The sequence below is a fragment of the Arachis stenosperma genome, chromosome 3, assembly GCF_014773155.1.
Source record: "Arachis stenosperma cultivar V10309 chromosome 3, arast.V10309.gnm1.PFL2, whole genome shotgun sequence".
Taxonomy (NCBI): Eukaryota; Viridiplantae; Streptophyta; class Magnoliopsida; order Fabales; family Fabaceae; genus Arachis; species Arachis stenosperma.
In genome coordinates this window covers 100,927,486-100,938,398 of record NC_080379.1, presented here as the reverse complement: position 1 = coordinate 100,938,398, position 10,913 = coordinate 100,927,486, and positions in this window count along the sequence as shown.

The window sequence follows — 10,913 nt, the reverse complement described above, 5'->3', positions numbered from 1 at the left end:
TTTTATGCTTTATTCATAAATCATCCATAAACATTTGAATCTGCCTGACTGAGATTTACAAGATGACCATAGCTTGTTTCATACTAACAATCTTCGTGGGATCGACCTTTACTCGCGTAAGGTTTATTACTTGGACGACCCAGTGCACTTGCTGGTTAGTTGTGCGAAGTTGTGATAAAGAGTTGAGATTGAAATTGAGCGTACCATGTTGATGGCGCCATTGATGATCACAATTTCGTGCACCATTGATCCTCCCTCTTTTCCAAGGTTTATTGCATTCTTTTAGGCTAAGTGCTCTGTGAGAGGGCGACTCTTTTAGTTAAGCTTTCAGCCAACACTCCCGAACCAGTTGGTTCATGGTGTTAGGTGTTGAGACACCCCTAAGAACTTACTCCCTCAAGTCTTTTTCCCCCATACATGCACACCACAGGCACATGGTTTGTTATTTTTTTTCTTTCTTGAGACCTTGGTGTCCAGCACCTCTTTGGGTCACTAAGTGCTTTGTAGCAAAGGTTGCTCTTGATAGTGGACTTTCAGCTGATAATCCCAGGTTAGTTAACCCAAGTTACCAAGTGATAAGGCACCCCTGAGAGCTTATTCATCCAAGCATATCCCTTGCACAGGAACACCACAGATATATGCCTCAATATTCAAACCCTTGGTGCCTAGCCTTTTTTCTTATTATTTTCTTTTCCTCTTCAAACTCTTGTTGTTCTTTCTCTTTTCTTATTATGATCATGTTATTGGTTTAGTCTCAAAAGGATGTATTCCAAGCATGTGATTTAGAGCATATAATTGCCTAATTACCTTGTTGGTGAACCAACTTAGCTAATTAATTACCATACCACAAACTTAATTGACTTAAAAGGATAAGCATACATATAAGCAAGATGACAATGAAAAGCCAGGGACCTAGACCAAACACTTTAGACTTAAGCAATGAAATTTTAAAGGCAGAATTGAAAGTTCCTAAGCTACTATGGAAGCATGTTCTATTTCATACATGATTTTCCTTATTTAAAACTTGAAAAAGATAAACGAAGAGGGACCTCCACCACTTTTTACTTATTGGAATGCTCATGCTCTCTTCCTTGTTTGTCCTCTTTATGTCCACTTTCACTTTCTTGCATCCGATTCATTCTGGCTATTTTCCACTCTTCCAGTGCTTTCTTTACTGATCCATGACTCTTTTCGGCTCTTTCGCATTCCACTCGTGCTAATTCATCCTTTACGTCCTCATACCTTGTGATCCCAGGGTGCAACACAGGCAGTTGTCCGACTAAGTATCTGAGCCTGGCTTGAGTGTTTACATGGTAACCGGTTTCACTCATATAGACTCCTTCCGAGAAGGCTCTGTATTCATCGAAGAGATCTACCTGTTCTCTCTGTTTCCGATGCATCTCATGAATGTGTGCACCTTGATGTGCTTGGATGTTTATTAGCTTTTGGATGGCTTCTTGTTGTTGGTCTTGCTTTTGGTTCAACTTGTGGAAGGATTCACCCCACTGTCTTCCTTGTTCCAGTAGCTGCTCTATCAATTGCTTTTGCCACTCCCCTTGTTGGTTCATCCATCTAGAGAGTGATTCTTCTTGGAGCTCTATCATTTGTAGTTGAAGTTCCTTATGTGCCCCTTGATTTTCTATGTATTGCCTAGACAAGCCATCAAAAGCTTCTTGTAATTGATGCATGTCTAAAGTGGTTGGGGCTTGTTCTTCCGGATTTCGTCCTTCTTCCACTTGATGGGCTGGCCTCTTTCTTAGTCTTCATCGAGGTAGGGGAGGTGCAACGGCATGCATCCATCGAAGGGTAATTGGGATGCTTTTGGTTCAACTTGTGGAAGGATTCACCCCATTGTCTTTCTTGTTCCAGTAGCTGCTCCATCAATTGCTTTTGCCACTCCCCTTGTTGGTTCATCCATCTAGAGAGTGATTCTTCTTGGAGCTCTATCATTTGCAGTTGAAGTTCCTTATGTGCCCCTTGATTTTCTATGTATTGCCTAGACAAGCCATCAAAAGCTTCTTGTAATTGATGCATGTCTAAAGTGGTTGGGGCTTGTTCTTCCGAATTTCGTCTTTCTTCCACTTGATGGGCTGGCCTCTTTCTTAGTTTTTGTCGAGGTAGGGGAGGTGCAACGGCATGCATCCATCAAAGGGTAATTGGGATGCCGACTTTTATCCACTCGGGATTTCCATCTTTGAACACCACCCCAGCCTTTGCACACAGACAGAAAATGGTGCTGGGGTAGCCTAGTCTTCCACCAGAATCACTTTTCTCAGCAAATTTTCGAATGCCCTAAGCTATGAGCTCGTGAACCTTGATCTCTCCCCCCTTGAGTATACATTGTACCATTGTAGCTCTCTTAAGGTTTACCTCTGAGTTGTTTCCAGTGGGGAGGATGGATCTCCTTACAATTTCGAACCACCCTTTTGCTTCAGGGGTGAGATCTCCTCTCTTCATGAATTTGGGTTTCTTATCTCTTACCCAATCTGCTCCTGGTATGCAGATATCTTTTACAATTTGATCATAGTCAGGATTGCTATCAATTCTGGATTGATAGCTTTCTTTTTCGAATGGTATGAATCGTAGTTTTAACACCCTCATGATACTCATGAGACTAAAATCCACTGTCATCCCTCTTACAAAGCTGATATAGGATTCATCTGTCTTATCATATCTGACCGCGTTTGCATAGAACTCTCTAACAAGAGTTGTGTTTACTCTTGTGACCAGATCAGTGAGGAGCTCCCATATTCTATTTACCACCTTGTCTGTGATTTCAGGGCACTCAGTTTTTGTGACTTGGAGGCCTAACTCATATAAGATTTCTTTCTCAGCCATCCACCCAAATTACAATGCATGGTAAAAGGTTCTAAATTTCTTCTCATCAAAAGGGGGTTGCTCCATAGGCTCCTTCCCTTTTCTTCTTTTAGAGCTTGAGGATGCGATGAGTGGGAATTGGTGCTGTGAAGGTGTAAAGTTTCGGAAGAAAGAAGAACCAGAGATGGAGTGGATGGATGCTTGAATATGGAGAGGTACGGAGTGGGAGTCATTTATATCGGAGGATGATTGGTGATCGAAAGGTGTGGATTGATAGTACGGCTCAATAATGGACGGTTGGGGTTTGGCATTGGATGGGCACAAGGATCACGTCTTTTATGAGGTCCTTGGTTCAATCTCCAAGGCTATCCTACTCCAAATGTTGCATGGCAACACTTCCCAAGGTACTCCCCTTGAAGACAAGTGTGTAGTTCCTTTGGTGAAGTGGCCGAACCCCCCTTCAATTGGTTGTCCCTTCAATTTCTTCCAGCATTCCCTTCAATATCCTTGTAAGACAAAAGAAAAGAGAGATTAGTTTGAATTGTGACGGGAAGAAAAAATAAATTTTTGAGGCTAGCCACCCCTCCTCTTTTTTTTTTTATATTTGCTTTTGGCTAACTAAGGGTCATTCATGAATGCAAACCAACTAACTAATCAAGTGCTCATGCATGCAACGTCGGTAACACCAAACTTAGTTTGTGATCATGTGGTAAAAATTGATTAGATTAAGGCTCTAAGGTTGACGTAATATGAATTGTGTTCAAGCTCTCTTAGTGTGCCTTGAACACCAAACTTGGCATTCACTATATGCTGCATGTAGAGGTTCTTATAAGTGCTTGTCAAAGTTGGTTTAAAATTCATGAACCTTGCCTTATTAACTACTATCAAAGATTAAAATGAAAGGATATTAAACATGGGTTGCCTCCCATGAAGTGCTTCTCTAACGTCATTAGCATGACGCTTGGCCTTTGTTAGGGTGGTAGGTGGTGCTTCAGATCTTCCCCTCTTGCAGTGAATCTATCTCCATTGGCTTTGTTAAGAAGTTCCACATGTTCTAAGGACAAAATTTTGCTGATGGTGTACACTTGAGGTAGCTGAGATGGGATGATGGGGAGATGCGGTGGGATAGGTAAAATATAAGCAGAGACCACTTCATCTCCTGGAGAAAAATCCTCTGTAGGGATCTTCTTGTTCTTCCATCCTCTTGGGGCCTTTTTCCTTATCTCCCTCGATGTTACTTTTCCCCTTGTAGTTCCTTCCTTTAGGATAGTTTTGTTGCTTGTCTCATGTGACTCTGGTGGGTCTAGCTCCTCTTGGGTTACACTTGGCTGTTGTTCCTTCTGACCACATTGCTTGTCAACCATAGGGGTGGTTCTCAGGTGTGGTGCTTGTGCTTTCGTGTTTGTCTCTTCCATTAGTCCCTCATTGTGCTCTTCCCTTGACACTTTGCTATCATGATCAACTTCTTGTAAGGGTTTGAAGACATTGAAGGTGGGTTGTTTGTTATATATCCTCAATATTAGTTCTCCTCACTTCACAAGTGCCCTGGCTGTGGCTAAGAATGGTCTCCCAAGGATGATGGGATGGATGTGATTCTCTTCCATCTCCAAGATAACAAAGTCTATGGGAAGGAAGTAGCTCCCAACCTTCACTAACATGTTTTCAACCACTCCTACCGCCTGTTTTTGAGTTTTATTGGCCAGTTTGATGATTACGTCCGTGGGTGTTATCTCATTGATTTGGAGCTTTTTCATGAGGGATAGAGGCATTAAGTTGATGCTTGCTCCCAGTTCACAGAGTCCCTTATCAATCATTGCTTCTTGGTGCACGAAATTGTGATCTCTACTTTTCACAACTCAAACAATCCCTGGTAATGGCTCCAAAAACATGGTGTTCAATACCATGGTCTAAACATAATTTCACAACTTCGCACAACTAACCAGCAATTGCACTGGGTCGTCCAAGTAATAAACCTTACGCGAGTAAGGGTCGATCCCACGGAGATTGTTGGTATGAAGCAAGCTATGGTCATCTTGTAAATCTTAGTCAGGTAGATTCAAATGGTTATGGATGATATATGAATAAAACATAAAGATAAAGATAGAGATACTTATGTAATTCATTGGTGAGAATTTCAGATAAGCGTATGGAGGTGCTTTGTCCCTTCCGTCTCTCTGCTTTCCTACTGTCTTCATCCAATCCTTCTTACTCCTTTCCATGGCAAGCTGTATGTTGGGCATCACCGTTGTCAGTGGCTACAGTCCCGTCCTCTCAGTGAAAATGTTCAACACACCCTGTCACGGCACGGCTAATCATCTGTCGATTCTCAATCAGGTTGGAATAGAATCCATTGATTCTTTTGTGTCTGTCACTAAAGCCTAGCCTTCAGGAGTTTGAAGCTCGTCACAGTCATTCAATCATTGAATCCTACTCAGAATACCACAGACAAGGTTTAGACCTTCCGAATTCTCTTGAATGCCGCCATCAATTCTAGCTTATACCACGAAGATTCCGATTAAGGAATCCAAGAGATAAACATTCAAGCCTTGTTTGCTTGTAGAACGGGAGTGGTTGTCAGGCACGCATTCATAAGTGAGAATGATGATGAGCGTCACATAATCATCACATTCATCCAGTTCTTGAGTGCGAATGAATATCTTGGAATAAGAACAAGCTGAATTGAATAGAAGAACAATAGTAATTGCATTAATACTCGAGGTACAACAGAGCTCCACACCTTAATCTGTGGTGTGTAGAAACTCCACCGTTGAAAATAGATAAGAACAAGGTCTAGGCATGGCCGTGAGGCCAGCCTCCCAATGATCTAAGAACTAGACGTCCAAAGATGATCCTAAGATCGAAAATGATCAAAAGATGAAAATACAATAGTAAAAGGTCCTATTTGTAGAGAACTAGTAGCCTAGGGTTTACAAAGATGAGTAAATGACATAAAAATCCACTTCCGGGCCCACTTGGTGTGTGCTTGGGCTGAGAATTGAAGCATTTTCATGTAGAGACTTCTCTTGGAGTTAAACGCCAGCTTTTATGCCATTTTGGGCGTTTAACTCCCATTCTTGTGCTAGTTCCGGCGTTTAACGCCGGGCAGTTTTGAGCAGATTTGGAACGCCAGTTTGGGCCATCAAATCTCGGGCAAAGTATGGACTATTATACATTGCTGGAAAGCCCAGGATGTCTACTTTCCAACGCCGTTGAGAGCGCGCCAATTGGCTTCTGTAGCTCCAGAAAATCCACTTCGAGTGCAGGGAGGTCAGAATCCAACAGCATCTATAGTCCTTTTCAGCCTCTGAATCAGATTTTTGCTCAGGTCCCTCAATTTCAGCCAGAAAAGACCTGAAATCACAGAAAAACACACAAACTCATAGCAAAGTCCAAAAAAGTGAATTTTAACTAAAAACTAATAAAAATATACTAAAAACTAACTAAAACATACTAAAAACATACCAAAAATAATGCCAAAAAGTGTATAAATTATCCGCTCATCACAACACCAAACTTAAATTGTTGCTTGTCCCCAAGCAACTGAAAATCAAATAAGATAAAAAGAAGAGAATATGCAATAAATTCCAAAAACATCTATGAAGATCAGTATTAATTAGATGAGCGGGGCTTTTAGCTTTTCGCCTCTAAATAGTTTTGGCATCTCACTCTATCCTTTGAAATTCAGAATGATTGGCTTCTATAGGAACTTAGAATCCAGATAGTGTTATTGATTCTCCTAGTTAAGTATGATGATTCTTGAACACAGCTACTTTATGAGTCTTGGTCGTGGCCCAAAGCACTCTGTCTTCCAGTATTACCACCAGATACATACATGCCACAGACACATAATTGGGTGAACCTTTTTAGATTGTGACTCAGCTTTGCTAGAGTCCCCAATTAGAGGTGTCCAGGGTTCTTAAGTACACTCTTTTTGCCTTGGATCACAACTTTAATTTTTTTCTTTTTCTTTCTTTTTTTTTCGTTTTTCTCCCTTTTTTTGGTATTCACTGCTTTTTCTTGCTTCAAGAATCATTTTTATGATTTTTCAGATCCTCAGTAACATGTCTCCTTTTTCATCATTCTTTCAAGAGCCAACCATTCATGAACAACAAATTCAAAAGATATATGCACTGTTTAAGCATACATTCAGAAAACAGAAGTATTGCCACCACATCAAAATAATTAATCTGTTATAAAATTTAAAATTCATGCAATTCTTCTCTTTTTCAATTAAGAACATTTTTCATTTAAGAAAGGTGATGGATTCATAGGACATTCATAACTTTAAGGCATAGACACTAAGACACTAATGATCATAAGACACAAACATAGATAAACATAAGCATGAAAATTCAAAAAACAGGAAAATAAAGAACAAGGAAATTAAAGAACGGGTCCACCTTAGTGATGGCGGCTTGTTCTTCCTCTTGAAGATCTTATGGAGTGCTTGAGCTCCTCAATGTCTCTTCCTTGCCTTTGTTGCTCCTCTCTCATGATTCTTTGATCTTCTCTAATTTCATGGAGGAGGATGGAATGTTCTTGGTGCTCCACCCTTAGTTGTCCCATATTGGAACTCAATTCTCCTAGGGAGGTGTTGATTTGCTCCCAATAGTTTTGTGGAGGAAAGTGCATCCCTTGAGGTATCTCAGGGATTTCATGATGAGTGGGATCTCTTGTTTGCTCCATCCTTTTCTTAGTGATGGGCTTGTCCTCATCAATGAGGATGTCTCCCTCTATGTCAATTCCAACTGAATAACAGAGATGACAAATGAGATGAGGAAAGGCTAACCTTGCCAAGGTAGAGGACTTGTCCGCCACCTTATAAAGTTCTTGGGCTATAACCTCATGAACTTCTACTTCCTCTCCAATCATGATGCTATAAATGGTTATGGAAAAACAAAAAGCAATGCTTTTACCACACCAAACTTAGATGGTTTGCTCGTCCTCGAGCAAAAGAAGAAAGAAGAGAGTAGAAGAAGAAGAAATAGATGAGATGGAGATGGCATTGTGGTTCGGCCAAAGGGGGAAAAGTAGTGTTTAGGTTGTGTGAAAATGAAGGGGTGAAGATGGGTTTATATAGGGGTGGAGAAGGGGGTAGGATTCGGCTATTGGAGGGTGGGTTTGGGAGGTAAAGTGGTTTGAATTTGAATGGTGAGGTAGGTGGGGTTTTATGAAGGATGGATGTGAGTGGTGAAGAGAAGGATGGGATTTGATAGGTGAGAGGTTTTTGGGGAAGAGTGGTTGAGGTGATTGGTGAATGGGTGAAGAAGAAGAGAGAGGGTGGTGGAGTAGGTGGGGATCCTGTGGGGTCCACAGATCCTGAGGTGTCAAGGAAAAGTCATCCCTGCACCAAGTGGCGAGCAAAATTGCTCTCCATGCCAATTCTAGCATTAAACGCCGGGCTGGTGCCCATTTCTGGCGTTTAACGCCAGCTTCTTGCCCTTTCCTGGTGTTTAACGCCAGTCTGGTGCCCCTTTCTGGCGTTAAACGCCCAGAATGGTGCCAGACTGGGCGTTAAACGCCCATTTGCTGCCCTTACTAGCGTTTAAACGCCAGCAAGGTCTTCCTCCAGGATGTGCTGTTTTTCTTTCTATTTTTCATTTTGTTTTTGCTTTTTGAATTGATTTTGTGACTTTCCATGATCATCAACCTATAGAAAACATAAAATAACAAAGGAAAATAGATAATTATAACATTGGGTTGCCTCCCAACAAGCGCTTCTTTAATGTCAGTAGCTTGACAGTGGGCTCTCATGGAGCCTCACAAATGTTCAGAGCAATGTTAGAACCTCCCAACACCAAACTTAGAGTTTGAATGTGGGGGTTCAACACCAAACTTAGAATTTGGTTGTGGCCTCCCAACACCAAACTTAGAGTTTGACTGTAGGGGCTCTGTTTGACTCTGTTTTGAGAGAAGCTCTTCCTGCTTCCTCTCCATGGTAACAGAGGGATATCCTTGGGCCTTAAACACAAGGGATTCTTCATTCACTTGAATGATCAATTCTCCTCTGTCAACATCAATTACAGCCTTTGTTGTGGCTAGGAAGGGTCTGCCAAGGATGATGGATTCATCCATGCACTTCCCAGTTTCTAGGACTATAAAATCAGCAGGGATGTAATGGTCTTCAATCTTTACCAAAACATCCTGTACAAGTCCATAAGCTTGTTTTCTTGAATTGTCTGCCATCTCTAGTGAGATTCTTGCAGCTTGCACCTCAAAGATCCCTAGCTTCTCCATTACAGAGAGAGGCATGAGGTTTACACTTGACCCAAGGTCACACAGAGCCTTCCTAAAGGTCATGGTGCCTATGGTACAAGGTATTGAAAACTTCCCAGGATCTTGTCTCTTTTGAGGTAATTTCTGCCTAAACAAGTCATCCAGTTCTTTGGTGACCAAAGGGGGTTCATCCTCCAAAGTCTCATTACCAAATAACTTGTCATTTAGCTTCATGATTGCTCCAAGGTATTTAGCAACTTGCTCTTCAGTGACATACTCATCCTCTTCAGAGGAAGAATACTCATCAGAGCTCATGAATGGCAGAATTAAATCCAATAGAATCTCTATGGTCTCAGTGTGAGCCTCAGATTCCCATGGTTCCTCATTAGGGAACTCATTGGAGGCCAGTGGACGTCCATTGAGGTCTTCCTCAGTGGCGTTCACTGCCTCTTCCTCCTCTCCAAGTTCGGCCATGTAGGTCATGTTAATGGCCTTGCATTCTCCTTTTGGATTCTCTTCTGTATTGCTTGGAAGAGTACTAGGAGGGAGTTCAGTAATTTTCTTGCTCAGCTGACCCACTTGTGCCTCCAAATTCCTAATGGAGGACCTTGTTTCAGTCATGAAACTTTGAGTGGTTTTGATTAGATCAGAGACCATGGTTGCTAAGTCAGAGTGATTCTGCTTAGAATTCTCTGTCTGTTGCTGAGAAGATGATGGAAAAGGCTTGCCATTGCTAAACCTGTTTCTTCTACCATTATTGTTGTTGAAACCTTGTTGAGGTCTCTGTTGATCCTTCCATGAGAGATTTGGATGATTTCTCCATGAAAAATTATAGGTGTTTCCATAGGGTTCTCCCATGTAATTCACCTCTTCCATTGAAGGGTTCTCAGGATCATAAGCTTCTTCTTCAGATGAAGCATCCTTAGTACTGCCTGGTGCAACTTGCATTCCAGACAGACTTTGAGAAATCAAATTGACTTGCTGAGTCAATATTTTGTTCTGAGCCAGTATGGCATTCAGAGTGTCAATCTCAAGAACTCCTTTCTTCTGATTCGACCCATTGTTCACAGGATTCATTTCAAAAGTGTACATGAATTGGTTATTTGCAACCATTTCAATTAGTTCTTGAGCTTCTGCAGGCGTCTTCTTCAGATGAAGAGATCCTCCAACAGAGCTATCGAAAGACATCTTGGACAGTTCAGACAGACCATCATAGAAGATACCTATGATGCTCTATTCAGAAAACATGTCGGAAGGACACTTTCTGATCAATTGTTTGTATCTTTCCCAAGCTTCATAGAGGGATTCTCCTTCTTTCTGTCTGAAGGTTTGGACTTCCACTCTAAGCTTACTCAATTTTTGAGGTGGAAAGAACTTTGCCAAGAAGGCATTGACTAGCTTTTCCCAAGAGTTCAGGCTTTCTTTAGGTTGTGACTCCAACCATATCCTAGCTCTATCTCTTACAGCAAAAGGGAATAGCATAAGTCTGTAGACTTCAGGGTCAACTCCATTGGTCTTGACAGTGTCACAGATTTGCAAGAACTCAGCTAAAAACTGATGAGGATCTTCCAATGGAAGTCCATGGAACTTGCAATTCTGTTGCATTAGAGAAACTAATTGAGGCTTAAGCTCAAAGTTGTTTGCTCCAATAGCAGGGATAGAGATGCTTCTCCCATAAAAGTCGGGAGTATGTGCAGTAAAGTCACCCAGCACCTTCCTTGCAATGTTGGCATTGTTGTTGTTTTCGGCTGCCATGGGTTCTTCTTCTTTGAAGATTTCTATTAGGTCCTCTATAGAGAATTGTGCCTTAGCTTCTCTTATCTTTCGCTTCAAGGTCCTTTCAGGTTCAGGGTCAGCCTCAACAAGAATGCTTTTGTCTT